Raw genomic sequence first — 21,791 nt, 5'->3', positions numbered from 1 at the left:
AATTGTAATCACATATGTCCTTGATCCTTCCTGATGGTCTCATTGCCAAAAATAGAATCCTTGATCAGGATTCCTCATAAAATAGTACAGTTGAGTCTTTGTGTTTTAAAAGACTTCTTATTTGAAAATAGACTTATTTGAAAACTGTAGTAACAAAAGAAAAAGAAAAAGGAGAAACCTTACTGCAGATTTTTTTTTATATCTAAGCTTTTATAAAAACTTTCTTCAGACCTAAATGGCAGCTGAATATTTAACTGTGAAATTAAGTATTTCATACTTATAGATATTAATGTGATTATGAATTTAAGGTCTAAAACATACTCTTCATTGCTTGTAAAGAATTGAGACATTGAATTTCTGAAATATGTTACATTGATTTTGTGTGATGAATTTATATATGAAATTTGTCTATTGATATGGCTCTCGAACTACCTATACCTCAGTTGCATTTAAGCTCCTGTTATTGGACTGGTAGTGGGCCCTACTGCTAGGTCCGTTATGTTCCCTATTTTCTTATCCTTGGGCTGTGAGTCTTGTTCACAAAGACATACACATGCATAACACACGCGCGAGCACACACACTCACACACACACACACACACACACACACAAATGAGCGTGCATGTGCAACTTTTTAGGGTCCTGGAGTAACTGAAACAATACAAATACTCATCTTGTATGGTAGATTGTATTACTTATTTAAAGGCAGATGACAGACTTGAGAGAGCTTTGTGAAGCATCCAGCTAATCTGAAGTACATTTTATTCTCTTCCTCTGTACTGAACAATGTGAGCAGAGTTCTACTCTCTGCCCCTCCCAAGGCAATATAATTTGTCTCATGCCTTGTGTTTTCCAATACCACCAAGTACGTTATTCCCATTTTGGACTCACATCGTTCTGGTATTAAGTTCAGATTAGAGTATTTGAAGATACGAAAGTGTCTAAATGTTAGGTACTAGAGGTGCTGTGACTTTCTCAAAAGATCCCTAAATGCCTAGAGGTTGGAAAGAGATAAATCTAGGCTAAAGTATTCTGAAGCAATATTACATCCCACAAAAGGAACAGAAGCCAACCTGCCAGGCAAATATCAGGCCATTCAAGGCAGTTCTACATGAAGGAGATAAAGCCGCCTGCTTGATTCAGGCTAAAAGGGAGGACCTAGAAATTTTCAAGCCCTGTGTTTTTCTGTTCATTGCAATCCCAGCCTAGCTTTTATTTAGGTTAATAGGAATTCTCAACTCCTTCAATATCAATACACAATAAATAATGTGTAAATATGCAATATGTGTATATATATATATATATTTCAAATGAATATTTTAAATTTCTGCTATGTGTCAGGCTCTAAATTCATGTTACCTTTTAATAAGATGCATGTACTGTTTTATTTTAAAGGGGAGCACACCGTGCCACCCCCAAATATGCCACTTTGGCATAAGGATTATTTTGAGTTGAGGGCAATCAAACTGAGCAGACTCAGGAAAACCTTTTACCTCTCACTTAACTGTATAAAATAATTTAGAAAAGGGACCTGTACAAGAAAGAGAGCTATTACCAGACATCACTTTTACATCTGAGACTTATCTTCATGACAGAGCAAATTTTTTTTTTTTATTACCAAACATGCCCTTCATATCTTCCTATGAATCGTATTCCTAAGCTTTAAAGCCACAGATACTTACCCCATTCTCTTTAGCTCAGGATATATAAGCTTGAGGGCCTGGATTCCTTTGAGTATTTTTGTAGGGCTTATATAGGTACTTAATTAAATTTATTTTTCTCTTGTTAATCTGTCTTTTTATGCATTTTATTTTTATTACAATAGGGTCTCAGCCAAGAACCTAGAAGGGTAAAGTGAACAATATTTTTTTTCTTATGATGTTTTGTATTTTCTTTTATTCATTTCCTGCTAGGTATTTCCTTACAGTAAACTTTATTTGGAAACCATTGCCTGTATTTTTTTTAAATTTATTTATTTACTTATTTACTTACTTACTTACTTACTTATTTATTTATTTATTTATTTATTACTATATCCCTAAAGCCTAGAAAAGTACCTGGTATATAGTAAGGACTGAATAATTTATACAGTGGAATGCTATATTAATTAGGATATAGAGTTGCTTTATTCCTGCTGCAATATAAACCCAAAGTAACAGTGGCTTAAGTAAGATAGTTTATTTTTCTCTCACATAAGAGCCTGAGTATGAAAACTTGACAGCAGCCATTATGGCTTTGAGGGTCAAGAACTCAGGTTCTTTCTCTGCCATTGTTTTCCTATTGATAAGGTGCTGTGAAGTGTGAAACAAAGGAGACAGGGGGAGGGGGTTCCTCTTCTCCTCACATCCTTTTACCTACAACTTAGTTATACTGAGCCTTGAAGGAGCCTTGGGCATACAGCCTTTACTGTAGGAAGCCTGTATGCAGCTAAATCAAGAGTTTTATATTACAGAAAAAGGCAAGAAGAGTTATTTGGGAGCAACAAACAGTCTCTGGGTCTCTGATATTGCATTCCAATAAGAATCTGAGGTAAACAACCAAAGGGTTAATTAACATTTGTTCAATTTAGGTGGGTACACGATTGTTTAATTTTCTTCTCTTTTCCATATCATTGGAATATTCCAAAATGACAAATATCTTAAAGGATAAAAGACACCTCTATTAGTGCATTAAACATTATTATCTACCTTAGCACAGAAGAGATTCCTGTCCACATGGCCCATGACTAGTGACTTTAGGCTGATGTGAATGCCACACACAGCATTTCTAATCTGTAGTAACAAGCAATGGCTTACCTCCAGTCTTCATACCTATGCTTTGACTTTCTCTTCCTACCTTCCATAGACACTAACACCCTCCCTCCTCAAGTATCCCATCACAAATTATTCTTTTAAAGCAGACTTTTTTTGTCTCCCAGAAGGAGTCTGACCTGACTTTCTCTGCTCCTAGAGCACATAGAAAATTGGGCAGCATTTGCCCTCACAAGTTGATCTGACGATCATCTACTTTTCTTTCATCTCTCTCTTTGAAATCTCTGTTTTGATAAAGGCATTTTTATTTTCTGGTTTCTGAGAAGTAAATACTTGAATGGTTCAACTTCAATCTGTTCCCAGTTAATTGATGTAATCTTTCAAATATGAGCAAGTTTTTAAAAAGTATGTATGTGTGTAGGAGGGATTGAAGTCCGCAGTTTAAAATAGCTACACTAATCAGAGACATGGTGTTATATTAAATTCAAATGGAACAAATTGTCCCTGCACAGCTAAAATTCTGAAGAGATTAAAATAATTTCATAAAGCATATGATGGCAGCTGCACTAGTTTATTCGTGCTAACACACATCTCAAAGGAAACGGTTTTCATGTGCACATATTTAACATGTTCATTACATATTTTTAAAAGTTATCTTTATTGTTGAAGGCATTACAGATATCCTCTTATTTGCCCCCATTGAACACCTCCTCCCCATTCCTGCCCCTTCCCCAGGACTTCACCACACTATTATCTGTGTCCATGGGTTATACCTACATGCCATTTCCATTTAATTTGGATGGCGGGGAGAGGTGCCTGTGTGGTAGTGAATATGGAATGCTCAAAACAAGTCATACATGCCAAAACTAGTTTGGCTCAGTGGATAGAGTGTCGGTGGTCTGCGGACTGAGGGGTCCTGGGTTCAATTCCAGTCAAGGGCATATACCTTGGTTGCGGGCACATCCCCAGTAGGGGGTGTGCAGGAGGCAGCTGGTCGATGATTCTCTCTCATTGATGTTTCTAGCTATCTATCCCTCTCCTTTCCTCTCTGTGAAATATCAATATAATATATTTTAAAAAAAAGCACACAAGTAATCAGCAATGTCCCAACAGTGTGTTATTAACCAGAATGTCAGGTTACTCTGGTAGTTTTATTTTACTTTATGCCTATAACTGAAGGACTCCAAGAGCAAATCTGCAAAGACTTCTAACATCAACTCTCACCAAGCCCTGTCCTCCTTACCTGGTTTAACAAACCAGTAAAATTTCCTTTAATGGTTTAATATAGTTTTAATTAATATGTCATTTACTACCAAAATAATATTGACTACTGAATCACTTTACCTACATTCAAAAGCAACAATAGAGAAATGATTGATGTTATGTTTCAGTAATAAATGGAGCACATGGAAATTTCCAATCTTAGGCAGGATGTAAATATAAATAAATTTCAATGTTTTGTCATGCATGATATGCATGGCCTTAAATATGAATTAATCGTGGAGAAATGCATTTGAAAAAAATAATTATTTGAATCATCTTTTAAAAATACTAAATTTTCTTCTTTTAATCTTGCTCACTGAGGTACTGACTAGTTGTCCTCCCTCCTACGTCCTCCTGACACTGCTACTCCTTTGGCTCTTTCATATATCTCCTGCTACTCTGGCCTTGTTCTGTCTGCTAGGATATGCATTCACATGTGTGCATGTAAGAAGGAAGGAGTATACTGGCCTGCAGAGCATTTCTCAGATTTACCTGCTGAACCCCATGTGGTCCTGGCTCCTTTCTGAGTCTTAACATATAGCCCTGTCCTTAAGGAAAGAAGTAGATTTTTTGGGGGTGGGGTCTAAAGTAACTTAATCTCTAGTGAATGAGGGAGGTTTCATTTTTATAGTTTTCCCATAATATTAGTTGCCTGAAATGTAATGAGCTTATCATTTTACAGAGATGCAGCCTATATGCAAATAAACAGTAAACAGTTATCCATAATATCTTCAAGCACTTCTTTCAGCTAAACCCCACCCTATACCTAAAGACATTATGTGAAATACTAGTAGAAGCAAAAGGTCCCAAAAGAAAGGGTAAATAATACAGCAAGGAAAATAAAATTGGCAGTTCAGCCATAGTGGTACACCCTCACCAGAATATACTCCTTCCAGAGTCAAATGTGGAGCTTTGAGTTTTTGGTCCAGAAACTTCTGCTTCTAATCCAGATTTGAAGATGAATTTGGTCTTTGAATCTATCATCAAATTATTTTATTCTCACTCAGGCTTTTTCAGTGAAAATTAGAAAAGCTCCTAATAACGATTTGTGACTTGAAGATAGTAATGACATATCAAGTGAGACTCATAATCCATGATGCAGTCACTAAGTCTACAATTTCTTTAGTGAAAAGTATCACCAATTGACAGAAATGTTTCTATGCAGGGGCTTTAGACAAACTGGAATAAAGTGATATCTGGACAGTAATTCCATTTATTTAATACCTATCAGTAGTTTGTGTGTGTGTGTGTGTGTGTGTGTGTGTGTGTGTGTGTGTGTGTAGATTTATTTTTGTTATTGTTTCAAATATTGCATATGTCTCCTTTTCCCACAATTGACTCCCCCCGCCCCGCCATTCCCCCCACACAGGGCAAGCCCCATTGCTTTGTATATTTCATTTTATTTTTTTCTGTCCTGGTGTATTTTTTGTTGAGAAATCATTTGATAATCTAATGGGAGATCCTTTATAGGTAACTTTCTGTCTCTCTCTGTCCACCTTTAAGATTTTTACTTTGTCATTGGTGTTTGCCAAATTAATTATAATCTGTTTTTGTGTAGACTTTTTTTTTTTTTTTTTTTTTTTTGGTTCATCTTGTTTGGGACTCTGTGAGCTTCTTGGACTTGTGTATTTTCTTCCCAATACCAGGGATGTTTTCCATAATTATTTCTTCAAACAGGTTTTCTATTCCTTGCTCAGTTTCCTCTTCTTCTGGCACCTTTGTTATGCAGATGTTGTTTTATTCCATGTTGTACCAAAATTCCCTTAGGCTCTCCTGCTTTTTAAGGTTTTTTTTTGTTTTTGTTTTTTTTCTTTTTTTTTCTTTTTTCAGTTGCTGCTGTGCTTGGGTTTTTGCTTTGTTTTTTCCTTACCTTGTCTTCTAGCTCAATCATGTGGTCCTCAGCTTAGTTTTGTCTACTTTTGATGCTTTCTTTTGTGTTCCTTATTGCAGCTATGTCATTCTCCATTTCCTTCTGGTTCTTCTTCATCTCCTCTTGGTTCTTACACATGTTGAATCTGCCTTCCATCCTTTTCAGCATCTTTATAGTCATTGCTCTAAATTCTTTCTCTAACAAATTGCTTGCCTCTATTTTGCTTACTTCCTTTTCTGGTGATTCCACCTTTTCTTTCATATGCGGGCTGTTTCTTTGTCTCCTGATGTTCACTCCTCTCAGGGTATCTGGTTATGTAGATCTCTCTCTACCATGTTGACTTAAAGGCACAAAATATAACACAAGAAGACAAAACACAGAAGACACCAAACAAAATTGATTCAATATATCAATAACCCCAAATAAAGGTGATTACCAGAGAAAAGAGAATTAGTGGAGAGAAAGGAGCCAAAAATGATATTGAAAAAAGGGGGGGGGGGGAAGGTAAGAGAGAGAAATAAAAAGAAAAAAAGGAGAAAATATACATATATGGGGAGAAAACTCCACAAAACAAATACTCAAACCAAACAATGTAAACAAAAGAAAACCAGTGAAATTGGGGGGAACTGAATCTGAAGAGGGAGAGTATATTTTCAGAAGGTAAGGTAATCCAATGAATTGCAAAATGGCTACAGTTAAGTATAGAGGAGGTAGAAAGAGAATGAGTGGATAATAAGAAACGTAAAAATCAAAATAGTCAATAAAAAATTTCCCCTTTAATCTATCTATCTGTCTATTCTTTTTTTAGGAAAAGGAGAATAAAGAGCAAATAGGCTTGAGTTTAGTGATTGAAACTAATTAAGCAATTAGGAGAAAAAAAGTGAGGAGAGAAAAAGCAAAAGCATAAAATAAATTGGATTGTGTAGAAACAGAAAGGAGAAGGGTGCATGGACTTGGAACAGGGGAGTAGAAATTAGATATATGAGTAAGCCAACAGAGACTACGTATCAATAAATAGAAAAAAAGATGGATTTTTAACGAGTAAAAGGAAAGGAGAGAAAAAAATTAAAGCAGGCATAAAACAGGCATAGAACAAGAGAAACAGGATGAAAAAAGGAAAAGTGAGGAAGAAAAGGTTGGCAAAAAGGAAAAAGTGAGATAAAGTAAAATAATGATTAAAAATAAAATGTATAGCACTAATCAAAAATAAAAGGTTAAAAATAATAATACATAAAAATAAAATAAAGTAAATTTTTCTTTCCCTTTGTTTCTTAAGTAAAAGATAAAAAATAAAAATGTGAAAAGGTGAAGTGTCATTTGCTTCAGCTGAGTTTAAATATCCTATGGGGTTGGATTAAGACCCCTCTCTACTGTTCTGTCTGCCACTTCTCAGTTTCCTATTAGGTAGTCAGGACCTTGTTGAAGTTCCAAGTGATCTACTGCTCCTCTGTGTCTGTCTCCAGAGGTTTGGATTTAGGCGTGTGGGACCAATCTGGCTTTGTCTGCCTGCTTTCAGTCATATTTACACAAGTGTCTATTTCTGACATAGGCTCTAGGTGGCGGTGTTGCTGTATTAGTTTCCTGGGTCCACTAGGAGGGGCTAGCGCTTCAGGAAAAAAAACAAAAAAATGGCTGTTTAGGGTTGGAAGGACCTGACTGTCCCAGAGCTGTATTCCCGGCCACCTCTCCCTGCTTTGCACACCATCCTCCACCAAACTACTTCCACCTACACGGAGTTCTCTGTGAGTGTTAGTAATTGAAAGATCCTATGTACTGGGGTTTAGCGAGTGAAAGTAAGGAAAATATACAGAGCAACTGCGCTCTACGCTATTCTCTCTCTCTGGCACTGTGAGGCCAGTGCAGAACTTTAGGCTGCTTCTCTGGGTGATGCCTACCATTTTTTTGGTCTTAGATCTAGAGTCCCCCGCTGCCAGCATCCCTGTGGACCCCCTTCCACAGTCCAGTGTTACGCGTGTCCCCAAAAGACTTGGACTTGGTGCAGTCCAGTTTCCTTTTGACCCTCTCGTCCTAGTGGTCACGAATTTCTCTCTCCAGCCCAGATCCCCAATCCTACTGTTCTCTAGGCATCCCCCATCCTTTCTGGCCATGGATTGTCTCTCCATCTGTGTTTAATTTGCGAATTCCAGGTGGATGTTATTCAATTTAGTTGTTTCTTCTATCTGCTCCGTGAGAAGGTACAGGGCACGTCTGCCTATTTGGCCGCCATTTTGTGACCCCTGCCCCCCCCCCCCCCCCACACACACACACACACACACACACACACACACACACACACACACACACTCACACACATACTTTTTGGGAGCCTGAGGCAGGGGAGGCTGAAGTCTGGTGTTCCTGGGTTTGCAGCCGAGGCAGTAGCTCCCTTAGCTCCCTGGCCGGTGTAGGTGTGGGTGACTGTAGGGTCCCAGATGGTGTCTGAGGGCTCCCTGGGTGGAGGTGAGGCTGGACTCCCAGGCACAGCAGTTCTCTCCTTCAAGAATAATACTTGATTTTGTCCTTGAATTTGAAAATAACTATTGATCCCTAGAGAAAATAGATGCTGTGTTCAGTGTTTTGATGTTTCCTAGGATTAATTCTACCAATATTTACTATGACACTTGATACACTATGCAGCTGCCTGAAAAGTGTCTGATAATTTGGCTAGAGTTAGGGGTGGTAAGTGAGCAAAAAATGGCATAAAATTAGAAAGCTTAGCTTTTGTGAAACATAAGAAACAATGAAATTAAAATTCCTGTAAACTCAACTAGCAAATACAATTTAATCATCCACTCTATATTAAAAAATGTGAAAAGTCATGAGATGATTTTCAAACAAAATAGACAAGATATCATTCCAAATGGAAGTAGGGAAGCATCCACATAATTATACATATCCTGGTGAGACAGCTTTCAGTATCTAGCAAATTGCAGTGTAGACATTCAGAAGTTAGTAGAAAGAGTGCAGTGTTTCCCAAAGTATGGTATGCATACCCCCAGGGGTACAGGAAAAGTTTGGTGGGGGTACGCATTGCACCGGAGTTTGGTGGGGATATGCACTGCACCGTGCTTAGCTGCTCCTAATTCTACGTTTTCATGAGTATGAGGGGTACTCAGAGTTAATGAAAATTATAGAAGCAGTACACATATGTCAAAAGTTAGGGAAACACTGAGTTAAAGGATTGCATCATCAGTGTTGTTCCTGGTTCTCTTTCTCTCACAGGCTTCTGAAGGTCATGCCTTTCTCTGTAGTCCTTTGTGTTTTTCTGTATCTCTAATATAAAAGTGATGCTTATGAGTGTAAGCAGTGCTCCAGTTCAGTAAATTGATAAATCTTCTGTACCATCTGTCCACATTAAATTTCGTTTTACCCAACACACATGACAGTGATCTAGGAGGAGGAAAATTTAGTGGACATAGTAGCCCTGTAGTCACAAGAAGTGATGACAGAAGGAAGAGCCATTAAATGGCCAATACTCACAAAAATAAGTTTTCGTCATCTTGGGCTGTGCATTTCTCTGGTGATAAAATCAACAAGGTAAAGAGCTACTGTGAGATATATTAGCCCTAAGCAGTCAGAGAGGTGGAGAATAGCTTGTTGGAAAAGGTGACATTTTTACAGAAGTATTCAAAGGAACATGCCTTGCAAGTGCCAAGTCTGAGACCAAGTATAGGTGCCCTGAGAAAGCCAGGCATCTAAATATAAGAACAAGAAAACCCAGAATCCACTTCTTTGAATATGGTTAAGACACAACATATTTGAGTCTCCATTTCTTCATATGTGTATAATAGGTACTTTGCAGGATTTGTATGATAATTATAAATGATGCAGGTAAAGGTCTTTGCATAGTGTCTAGTATAAACAATACTCTCATGAAAGGGTAGTTATTATTTTGGTGCGTGCCAAAGCCTCTATCAAAAGCAATAGAAATCAAGCAACATGGGAGATATTAAAAATCCATTCCAAGAGATTTGAGGGTGGGGTATGGTATTAAAAACAACGGTTAAAATTTCTAACTAAAATAAATGTCACTGCTACTAGACAACATAAAGTCTGTATCTGGGAGTCCTCTATTTTCTGAAATGTTTATTTTGGCTATCTGATTTACTAGTAATCCACACAGCAGTTCATTGTTTAAATCTTCTTTATGTTTTCTTCTGGTGAAGTCTCACATAATATAAACTGTCCTTCAAGCCTAAGCCTTTAGGCTAGGCTCACCAATCAGAGCATAAAAGTACCTGGAGTTGCCTCAGTCACTACACCCATTGTTTATGGCTGATGCAGTGTATCTGATTTAGTTTTCTAGATCTACACCAATCCATGAGGCTTGACAATTAAAGGTTAACATGATGTGAACCTTTAGTATTTATGTCCTCTTCACTCATATGGCTTATTTGATCTCTTGCACAAACCCAAGTTACTTTCCACTCCTTTCAAGTCCATTACTGCCTACAACCCAGAATGACATTGAGGCATCAAATTCATCCTACTGACTTTAAACTCTTGAGTCATGAATTTTTTTTTCAACCTCCAGAATTCAATGCAAATAAAAAGACTAAGAGGGGATGACTTATTATTAGACCAGTGGTAAACAGAATTTACAAGCTTTGGTTTTGTCTGTAAAACAGTTCTATTATCACTCAAGCAAATTATGGGGCTTTTCTGTGCTGAACAAAAATGGTTTATTCTCATTTAGACATTTTTATTTTTAACTACAAATCTAGCTCAAAATAGCCTCTTAAAAAAGCCTATTTGGACTATTTATGAAAAAGACAGACTTAAGAATATCTTAATATATACTTATCTCTCCCTACTTCCATTATTCTACACAGGAGTCAATTGGAAACATTTTTGATAATTTAAGAGCATAGGCTTTGCTTGTCACCACTAACAAATTTATTCTATAACAGAGAATTGTTTTTTATCTTTTAATTATTTTATTAACTACCTTTGTCTTCAGATAACATATCTGTTGACCCAGAGAAATGGAGGCTTGGTTAACATGAGAAAGAGAAGAGCTGACATCCAGAAGCTAGACTGACATGATCACTATGTCTTTCTGTATCCATGAGATATCCTGACACTCACTGCTAGGACTTGATATTTTTCTTGTGAACAAAATAAAGAATATAATAGAAAACCAATGCCCAATAAGGTCACTCTGTGTGTATGATGGATCAGGTTAAAGAAAAGACAAAATATGAACATTGTCAATGGCATAGAATATTAAATAGTCCACCATCCTGGCTGATAGAAGGGACTAAAGTTTCTTAACCAATTAATGCTTTAGACCACATGTGTCAAACACAAGGCCCTCGGGCCAAATCCGTCCCGCCAGGCCTTGCAATGTGGCCCGCACCGCGCTGTCATCACTGCACTCCGCTGCGTTTCCATCACAATGACAGTTTATGACTGTTCAGTAAACCATTCGGCCCGCGATTTAGGCTGGATTTTAGATTTTGGCCCCTTCTCTGATTGAGTTCGACACCCCTACTTAGACCAACTATAGTCTTCCCTCTCCATGCATAAGATTTATTAAAATAACCAATCATATAATTATCCCATTTCTTGATAGCATCCAATCCAGAACAAAGCCATGCATCCTTAAATCTTCTCCAACATCATCTAATACAAGTCCAAATTCTTTCTTTAGAAGTCGTTTCTATAATAAGTTTTTTTTTCTGATCTCTTTCCACAAATGTCCCATGGTTCCTCATTATATAGTCTTCCTCTTTGCAGTGAGTAATATACACATTTGTTTAAACAATGGTATGTTCCTAAAGGGCACTGACAGAAATGAAGGTTCTACTGAGATCCAGCTGATGCATTTCCTATCTTCTTTGGATTAGGACTCAATACATTAAAAGTGGGCATATCTGAGATTCCTTGTGCTTCTCTCTGTTTAGTATGCTACACTGCCCATGGCTGAAAAGTAAATTCATGCTGAATTAACTACAATATTTCAATGAAGCACTTCTGAATTGTATTTTTACCCCTTAGGAGTAAGAACTCTTGGGATATCTTTGTACCCCCTCAGGTTTGCATTATTCATTGGTAAAATTGTTTCAGAGCCTTAGACTACCTCCTCTGGCCAAACACCAGAGACATCAAGTTACATAAGCACCATTTTTACACATTGTTCAGTTCTTATGGGGGTATTCCCCTTTTATAACTATACCTTTTATGAGCCGAACACCTGCTTTCATCATGTTTTCACAATATAGAGATAAATTACATGTTTTGTTTCTCTAACTGGAACAATTTCAGCAGGGATGATTTGGAATAGCAGTGGCCTCTTTGGGGAACTTTTGACATGAACAGCATTGTTCATTTGAGGAGCTCTTAGAACAAAAAGCAAAGAACACTTAGGAGAAGATTGTCTTGTCTCAAGAATGATAATTTTTATTTTTTTTATTGATTTTTTACAGAGAGGAAGAGAGAGGGATAGATAGTTAGAAACATCGATGAGAGAGAATCATAGATCAGTTGCCTCTTGCATACCCCCTACTGGGGATGTGCCCGCAACCAAGGTACATGCCCTTGACCGGAATGAATCAAACCCGGGACCTTTCAGTCTGCAGGCCGACGCTCTATTCACTGAGCCAAACCTGTTTCAGCAAGAATGATAATTTTTAAATGTGAAAGACATTTTCTCCTCTTTTCTGCACTTTGAGGATTAATAAATACTGGTTTCATTATTTTTTGTTGTTTTAAAATTTTTATTGGGTGACATTAGTCAACATGAACATACGGATTTCATGTGTGGATTATTAATTTACAAAATCTAAATATAGGACCATGTGCCCACCATCCAAAGTCAAATCTTCTTCTGTCACCTCATATTAGGACCCCTTTCTTCCCCCAACCTCCTCCCTCTGGCAACCATCACATTGCTGTTTGTGTTCATAAGTTTCAGTTTTATATCTCACATATGAATGAAATCATATGGTTCTTAGCGTTTTCTGTTTGACTTATTTCACTTCATATAATGTTGTCAGGGTCTTTCCATGTTGTTGTAAATGAGGCTATTTCATCCTTACTTATGGCCATGTGGTACTCCATTGTGTATATATACCACATCTTCTTTATCCAGTCATCTGTGATAGGGCACTTTGGCTATTTCTATGTCTTAGCCACCGTGAATAATGCTACAATGAACATAGGGGTGCATATATCTTTGTGTATAAATGATTTCAAGTTTTCTGAGTATATACCTAGGAGTGAGATTGGAAGGTTCTGTTATATTTAGCAAGGATATTCTTCTGCTGTGATGTGGCAGAGTAAAGAAGAAAAGGGTAGAAATAGGGAAGCTAGTATGTATCCCTTTGTGATGACCGAGGAAAGACATATAGGTAGATAGGCCATGTTGGTAGCAAGAAGTCATTATATCATATGTGTGTGTGTGTGTGTGTGTGTATGTGTGTGTGTGTATATATATATATATATATATATATATATATATATATATATATATATATTTATTCAAAGAAGAGCCAATAAGATTTCCTGACAGTTTGGATATGAGGTGTGAGAGAAAGAGGAGTAAAAAAACGACAAGTTTTTTATCTGAGGAATTTGAAGGAAGAACTTGTTATTAGCAGATGTACTGAAGAATGCTAGGTAGTATAAGTTTAATTTATGACATGGAAATTCTTCTGAATAGGAAGAAAACTACAAGTTTGGTGTCCTCGTAGTCAATGGAGAATGTATATTAAGTAAAAAGAAGTAACAACTGGCCTTGACCAGTGTGGCTGTTGGTTGAGCATAGTCCTGTGCATTGAAGGGTCGCAGATTCTATTTCTGGTCAGGGCACATCCCAGGTTGCATGTTTGGTCCCCAGTTGGGCTGGAGGCAACCAATTGATGTCTCTCACATAGATGTTTCTCTCTCTCTATCTCTCTCTAAAATAAAATTTAAAAAGTAGCAACTGAATCTAATGATGAGTCAGTGAGATTGAAGACAAAAGTGTGCATGGCATTTAGCAACATGGAGGTCATTGCTGACCTGGAAAGGAGCTGTTTCAAAGAAGAGCTGTTTCAATGCAATTTGAAATTGATGAATCACAACTCTTTTCTGGAGATTAATTGTAATGGAAAGAGGAGAAGTGGGTCAGTAGCTGAAGAGAGAGATGTGAACAAGAGAACTTTTGTTAAGATGGGAGAGTTAATAAAACATTTGTATCTTTATGGGAATTATACAATATGAGAGATATATTGATTATGCAAGGGAGAGAAAGAAATTAATTGCTGGTTTGATATCCTTGAATAGGTGAGAGGAGATAGAATCTAATGCACAGGTGGAAGTGTTAGCCTTCTCTAGAAAAGTTTATCTTCAACAACAGAAGAGACAACACCATATATAGGCAAACAATTCAGGCAGATGGGAGAATAGTAGAAACTCATAGACTTTCTTTCCTAATTGTTTCTCTTTTGTGTGAAATAAGATGAAAATTCATCAGTTAAGAGTAAAGTTGCCCAGCCAGACAGGCTCAGGTGGTTGAGCATCATACTGTGCACTGAAAGATTGCCAATTCAATTCAGGATCAGGTGCATACCTGGATTCTAGGTTCGATCCCAGGTTGGGGCACATACAGAAGGCAACTGATAGATATTTCTCTCTCATGTTGATGTTTCTCTCTTTTTTTTCCCTTCCTCTCTCTCAAATAAGTAAAAATATATATCATAAAAGAGTAAGGTTGAGGGAGGCTTTGGAGGTTTAAGGTGAGATGAATGTGTGAAATAGATATTTAGGAAGGTGAAAGATTTGATGAAATGGTGACCTACACATTATTTCTCTGGCAGCAGTAAGTCATCTGTTCAGGTTCATGGTCATAAAAATTAAGTTGTCAGTATAAATTTTGAGTTTTTCTCCATCAATGTTCAGGTGTACAAATGCAAGTACAGAATGAGCAGAAGGTTGAATTTAACCAAATTTGCAGGTTTTTCAGCAAATGAAGATAAAAGAGAGACAAGCGTGTTGGAGGGGTATGCAACTTAATTGTGGACTTCAAAGTAGATAAGGAGGGAAGTGAAGGAATCAAGGGAATGAAGAAGATACCAAGGTTCTAGGACTACTGGATTATAGAATCTTGTGTGGTCAAGAACTGTTGGATTTAGAGGTTCCGGAGAGAGTGAGTCAGAAAGAATAGAGGTGGTAATGAGGTTGGAATTCTCAAAATTATATTGAATAATTAGAAAGGATTCAAGTTAGTAGAATTAATACAATTTAAGGAGCATGGCTATGGAAGTGAATAAATGAGATTGGGTGGAAGATGCAGTTATTTGACAGAGAGGAGGCCAAGGAACGAAAATCCAGTGTATTGAAAATATCATCCATGTGAGACTGAAATCACCAACAGTTATGACAGAAATAATATATCTCTCCCTCTCCCTTCCTCTATGAAATCAATAAAAATATGTTTTAAAAAATAAATAGCGAAAGGAATGTGTAAGTTAAACTCTTCAATGATTATGGTATCTGGAGGAGAGATATCTATTCCTCTTGTTCCTAATTGCCCCTCCAACCTTCCCTCTTTCCCAATTACTCTCTTCCCAACCCAGCTTTAAACCCCATACTATCAGATTTTCATCTCATTCACAGTCACCTATAGAGTAAGCCCAATGGTATGAGGGAAAAAGAATAGGCACTATTTGAGAATTTTTCTGGGAAAGAAGTGTCTAGGTTTCAGTTAGACTCTAAAGCAGGAAGGTAAAGAAATATTGAAAGAAGAGATATTGAAGAGGATATTGAAGATTTTGCTGATAAGTTCTAGAAGGCAGTAGAGGTTTCAAATATTAGAGAATAGTAAGGGATAATATAAAATAAAGGGATGTCTGGGGAAGGGAGGGAGCTTCTGGGAGTTCTGAGCATCTTATAGTGATAGATATAATCTGGGATAGTAATATGTAAAAATATGATGCTCAGTGTATACATACCTTTCTCCAAGCCTTTCTTTCCTAAAATGTATGTGTGGAACATTATTGAATGAGCTGTGTATAAAATTATTATGTAAACTCTAAAGCACACTATAAAATTAAAGGATTGCTATTATGGAGATTATTATTTCATGATACATCTGGAATCCTACAAAGCAGAATATTCATAAAACACGAACATTTTAGCCAAAGGAATTTGAATTAAAAACCACTAATGTTGAAAGTCTGTGGATATATGGTTGCTTAGATGAGTGCAACCTAAATCATGAATAATCAGAGGTAGAGAAGCTTTCAGAATGCCACTTTGCAAAAACTGCTATGTGTGCAAAGATAGCAAGGGTTGACTGTAGGTTGTGGACTTCATATTGTTTAAGTGTCCTATGAATAGTTTTTGAATAGTCTTCAGAATTTAACTTCCTTTTCCTTTTTAATATCTGACCCACAGGCATAAAACTATGAATCACCGGGCAACTGGTTCTAGAACACTCACATTGGATGTTCAAACTCTGTTTATTTACCTCTTTATGATATTACCAGAGGCCCAGTGCATGAAAATTCATGCACTGAAGTGGCGGTACCTCAGCCCAGGCTTCCCTCTCACAATCCAGGAGCCCTCAGGGGTGGGAGGCGACTGGCGATCAGGGGAAGGTGATGCTCCATCACACCTCTGATGCTGCCACTACCAGCAGCACAACCCTCGGCCAGCCCTGGTTACCTGAGCCTCAGGTGGCCCTGAGAGGCTGGGCAGCTGCCATCTGAGGCTTGCCTGCACCTCAGGCTGGCCCTGGGTGGCTGGAAAGCTGACATCTCAGACTTGCCTGTGCCTCAGGCCTGCCCTGGGTAGCTGGGGGGCTGAGAGGACTGGGGGCTCTGGAAACAGGCTGGCAGGCTATGTGCCTGCCACCCCAGCAGGGCTGAGGGGACTGGGCATCGCCATCTTGTGGCTGTGGGTGCTGCCATATTTGAGGGTGTGACAGTCAATTAGCATATTCCCTCCTTATTGACTGTGGGTGCTGCCTTCTTTGCAATGGCAAGAGGGTCAATTAGCATATTTCCTCTTTATTAGATAGGATTTCCCATCCTATAACAGCTTGTGTATGTCCTGCTACTTCTTCAAAGACCAGCTAAATGTCATCTTCTCCCCAGAAAGGGATATCATATTTGCACTGTACACATAGGGTGTTTCATTTAATCCTTTCTTTACAGGTGAGGAAATCAAAGATCCTGAGGTTAAGTGACTTGGGCAGTGATTAACACATAATAAACTTTTCATAAAATTTCTTTTTAAAAAAATATTTATTTTATTGATTTTTCACAGAGAGGAAGAGAGAGGGATAGAGAGTTAGAAATATCAATGAGAGAGAATCAACAATCAGCTGCCTCTTACACACCCCCTGCTGGGGATGTGCCTGCAACCCAGGCACGTGCCCTTGACCCTTCAGTCCGCAGGCCGATGCTCTATCCACTGAGCCAAACCGGTTTCGGCTTTTCATAAAATTTCTGATGGATAGAATTAATTATGCTTTTCCTCACAGAGGAAGGGATATATCATAATTCTTAAAATCATTAGTTTTGAAATTAAGTTATTCCCTTATATTCTTTGAATTTCAATGACTTTTGCTATATAAAGGAAATGATACCAGCTTCATAGGATTGTGGAGATTAAATGTGATACTGTGATAAATCTGCTTAGCACAATGCCTGTCGCATAGTAGGTACTCCATGAATATTAACTATGGTTGTTATAACAGAATGTGTTTTTAGAAAATTTCAAAATTAATTTTTGTTTATATAAAACTCAAATTTAACTGAAAATTCCATATTTTTATTTGCTAAATATATCCACATGACACTAGTTCCTTTTGTGAGCTCTCATTTTCTTGGTGAATACCTTGAGAAATATATTAGAAAACAGATGCAGTTGAGCCGTAGCTTGTTCCTTGAATGTGAGCCACTTGCTTTTGAGAAGTTCACCAGGCTGTCATCTTGCAGTGATAAAGCAGAAATATTCTGGCGTTGTCATCTAGAAAAAGAAGAATATGAATTATTTTTAAGCGTTTCCTCTGTGCTTTAATATTATCAACATTTTACTACTACTACTACTACTCTTAATAGCCTTGTGTGAACAGTGCTAATGATATTGCCATTTTAAGGATGAGAAAACTGAGGTTCAGAGAGTTTGACATTTGAAACTTATACTTGAACCCCAGTAGACTAAATTGTACTCCTACCCTCTTATATACTATGCTACATTGTGTGCAATGATATCTACAACCATAGCAGATAACTGCATGCAGAATACTGTGGAAAGTGGTTAGATTCACTTAGATATCATATCTGTAATTATCCTGCCTGCCTTGGATTCAAGGCCTGGTTAAGCTCCTTTATATGGGCACCAGTCTGCTAGCTCAGTACTCTCCTTTATATCAAGGTCTGTGCATTTACCAGGTAATTTTTTTCTATGCCGTTGGTTTCCACTCATGAAATTCAAATTTCAGAAGCAGACACTATATAGCCTTTTGTTATCTCTCAACTTTACTAGGTTTATTAGTTCACATGAAACAAACACAGCAACATAAAATACGATTCCAGCATGTGTTTGAGTTCCATTGATAATCAGGAATATAAACCATATTTTTTTCTAGATAGTTATTTTTTAAAGCCAGGATAGAAACCTTTCACCATAACAATCCAAGTAAGAGTCCTGACCAGTCTCAGACTCTTCAGAGAGGCTCCAAAGAAGGCATTTTTAACTCAGTTTTCATGGTAAAGGCCATATTCAATTGCTATTCAAAATTATGTGACAGTGGGTTAATCCAGCCCTTGCTGCTATCCATCTTTCATTTTTACAGCATTCTATACTCCTTGCGAAGAGGTGATATATCAGGAAGCAGTGAAGTAGGCAAGGGAGACACAGGCCCTCACTAGCCCCTTATTAGAACCAAAGGTACTCAACCAAAGCCCTCTTTTATATGCTGACTTCTGAAATTAGAAGATGATAAAACCACAAGACAAACATTCAGCCATACTACCTTCTGTTAGACAATATTCTAACCACCTTCTCTATTTTCCCCCTCTCCTGGCTTGCATATCAATGATCTATTCCTGTTCCCTTTTCATCATTCAAATGTCAGGCCCCATAAATCCTTGCCTGGATGGATTATACAATCTTTGTCCTACTCACTGTCAGAAACAAGTATCTTTAATTTGTGTTAAGAGAATGCTTTGTTCTCAGATTATTGGTCTGAGCAAAGTGAGCTTGATTAGTTTGCATTGCACACCATACAATCTGACAACAGTTCTCACAAGGATTTTTAATAAGGCTTTTCTGGCTTAGCTCCAAAATCCAAAGTGTTCTCAATTGCATGCTCCTAACCGCTTCACATACTCTGAAATGTAAGCTGTAGTTATGGACTTGAGCTCTAGGAGAGATGCCAGACCGCAGCTCATGTGTAGGGACACAAGGACTAAGGCCTAAGTGATTCAGTTGAGTTCAGACATAGACCCAGTTATGCTGCACTGTGAAATGCATCAGCTGGGGCTGAGAAATTTTCAGAGAGGTTTCCCATGAATCTCCCTAAAATGTTCTACACTAACCATGCAGCTTTTAAGTTTGTGAAAATTTGTTGTTGATTCAGCAGTAAGCAATATATAAATCATAGTTTTACTTGCCCAAACAAAATAAATCTTTGGAATTTAAATTCTCCCCAGTATACCCATAAGGAGCAAATTCAATGGAAGCATTCAGGACTGGTGGGTATTGCTACTAAATCTTTTAGAACATAAATCTCATATACTTTTAGAATAAATGTGGTTTCTTCTGATTAATGGTACCTTTTTCTTATATTCTTTAATATTTACCCTGTGGAAAAATGTTAGTCTAAAACTGAACTATTTGTGATGCCCTCTTTAACATTACCTATGTAAACCCTCAACTGGCCTACAAAATACAATGGGTATTTCAGTCTTTTTTTTTTTTTTTTCTTCCCAAAGAGCCATGGATTACTAAATAGCTCTATACATTCAAGGATTTAGAGTTTCCTGTGAGTTCTTTGTGTTGACAAAAGGACATTGAGCACAAGTATTCCTCTGAATTGGTAATTCATCTCTATTTTCTTTGGGGTGTTTTTGATGATATTCATCAATTGAAATGATACCTTACAAAACAGATCACAATTTACATTTTCCCAATACTATAGTTTTATAACTTATGTTAAAGCAATCTTACCATTAGATGTCCTTTGTGTATACCACTGGTCGATAAAATCTTACTATGAAAAACATCTCCCCCAGTTTCATTACACATAAGAAATTACCAAAGATTGCTTTAAACTCCTAACACAGCTCTGTGTGAACTTTCCTAGAGCAACTCAGACACCTCTTCCTGCCACTTTATGCATAAATTATTCTATCAAAGAACTGGTATTTATTCTGAGCTCTTTGAAATTCTAATCACTTGTATACACCTCCCCAAGCCAGTTGTCTTTTGAAATTTGGGTTACTTACAATTGGCTATTCATAAGTAGTGAAATATACAATGTGGAGTGCCACCCATTTAGGAACCTTTAAAGATTCATTGTTCCATTTTCTTTAATGGAAATTTAAATGTTTGATAATGATTTAAAAATAACTCTGCCACTTTCTTTATTTTAATATTAACATCCTTTGTAATATCTTCTGTACATTTTGAATAGCTCATCCGATTTTCTTCACCTGCCCCAATGCTAGTAACCAATATTTTACTCTGAGTCTATGTGTTTGACTTTTGAGTTCCAAATATAAGTGAAATCATATAGTTTTTGTCTTTCTCAGTCTGGCTTACTTTACTTGGTGTAATGTCTTTGAGCTCCATCCAAGTAATAGCATCTGGCAGGATTTCCTTCTATTTATAACTAATATTCCATTTTGTGTATATATCATTTCCTTTATTCATTCATCTGTAATTGGATATATAGGTTGTTTCCATATTTGGCTATTATTCATAATGCTGCAATGAACATGGGAGTACAAATAGCTCTTAAAAATACTGATTTCACATCCTTTGGATATATACCCAGTAGTGAGATTACTGGATCATATAGTTGTTCAATTTTTAATTTTTTGAGAAACCTCCATACTGTTTTTCATGACTGTAACAATTTAAATTCTCATCAACAGTGTACAAACATTTCCTTTTCTCCACCCTATCCCCAGATCTTATTAACTGTTATTTTTTTATAATGGCTATCATTACAAGTGTGAAGTGAAATCTTATTGTTGTTTTGATTTGCATTTTCATGATGGTTAATGATGTTGAGCACCCTTTCATGCATCTTTTGGCTATTTGTATATTTTCTTTGGAAAAATATATGTTCAGGTCTTTTGCCCATTTTAAATCAGGTTATTTATTTATATGCTCTTGATTTGTATTAGTGACATTTATTTTGCAATTAATGCCTTATCAGTTATATAGTTTGCAAATATGTTCTCCCATCTGTAGATTGGTTTTCCTGTTTTTATTGTTTTATGTGTTGTGAAGAAACTTTTTAGTTTAATGTAGTCTGATTTGCTAATTTTTGCTTTTGTTGTTTGTGTTTTTGGTGTCACATCCAAATAATCATTGCCAAGATCAATGTGAAAGAGATTTTGTCCCTATTTTTTTCCTAGTGATTTTGATGTTTCATGTCTTACATGTAAGTTCTTAATATATTTAAAGTTAATTTTTACATATCATATAATATAAGGTTCAATTTTTTTTTCTTTTGTGTATGGATATCCAGTTTTCTTAACAATATTTATTTGCACCATGCTCTTACCAACTGAGCTAACCAGCCAACTGACATGAACAATTATTTAAGAGACTATTCTTTCGGCATTGTATATTCTTGGCTCCATTGCCAAATATTAGTTAACCAAAAAGCATGAATTTATTTCAGGCTCTTAATTTTGATATATGCAAAGATGTTCACCTTCGAAATGCAAATCAAATCTATA

The sequence above is a fragment of the Pipistrellus kuhlii genome, unplaced genomic scaffold (assembly GCF_014108245.1).
Source record: "Pipistrellus kuhlii isolate mPipKuh1 unplaced genomic scaffold, mPipKuh1.p scaffold_m20_p_19, whole genome shotgun sequence".
NCBI classification, from domain to species: Eukaryota; Metazoa; Chordata; class Mammalia; order Chiroptera; family Vespertilionidae; genus Pipistrellus; species Pipistrellus kuhlii.
The sequence above is the reverse complement of the archived record's forward strand: the minus strand, read 5'-3'. Positions refer to the sequence as shown.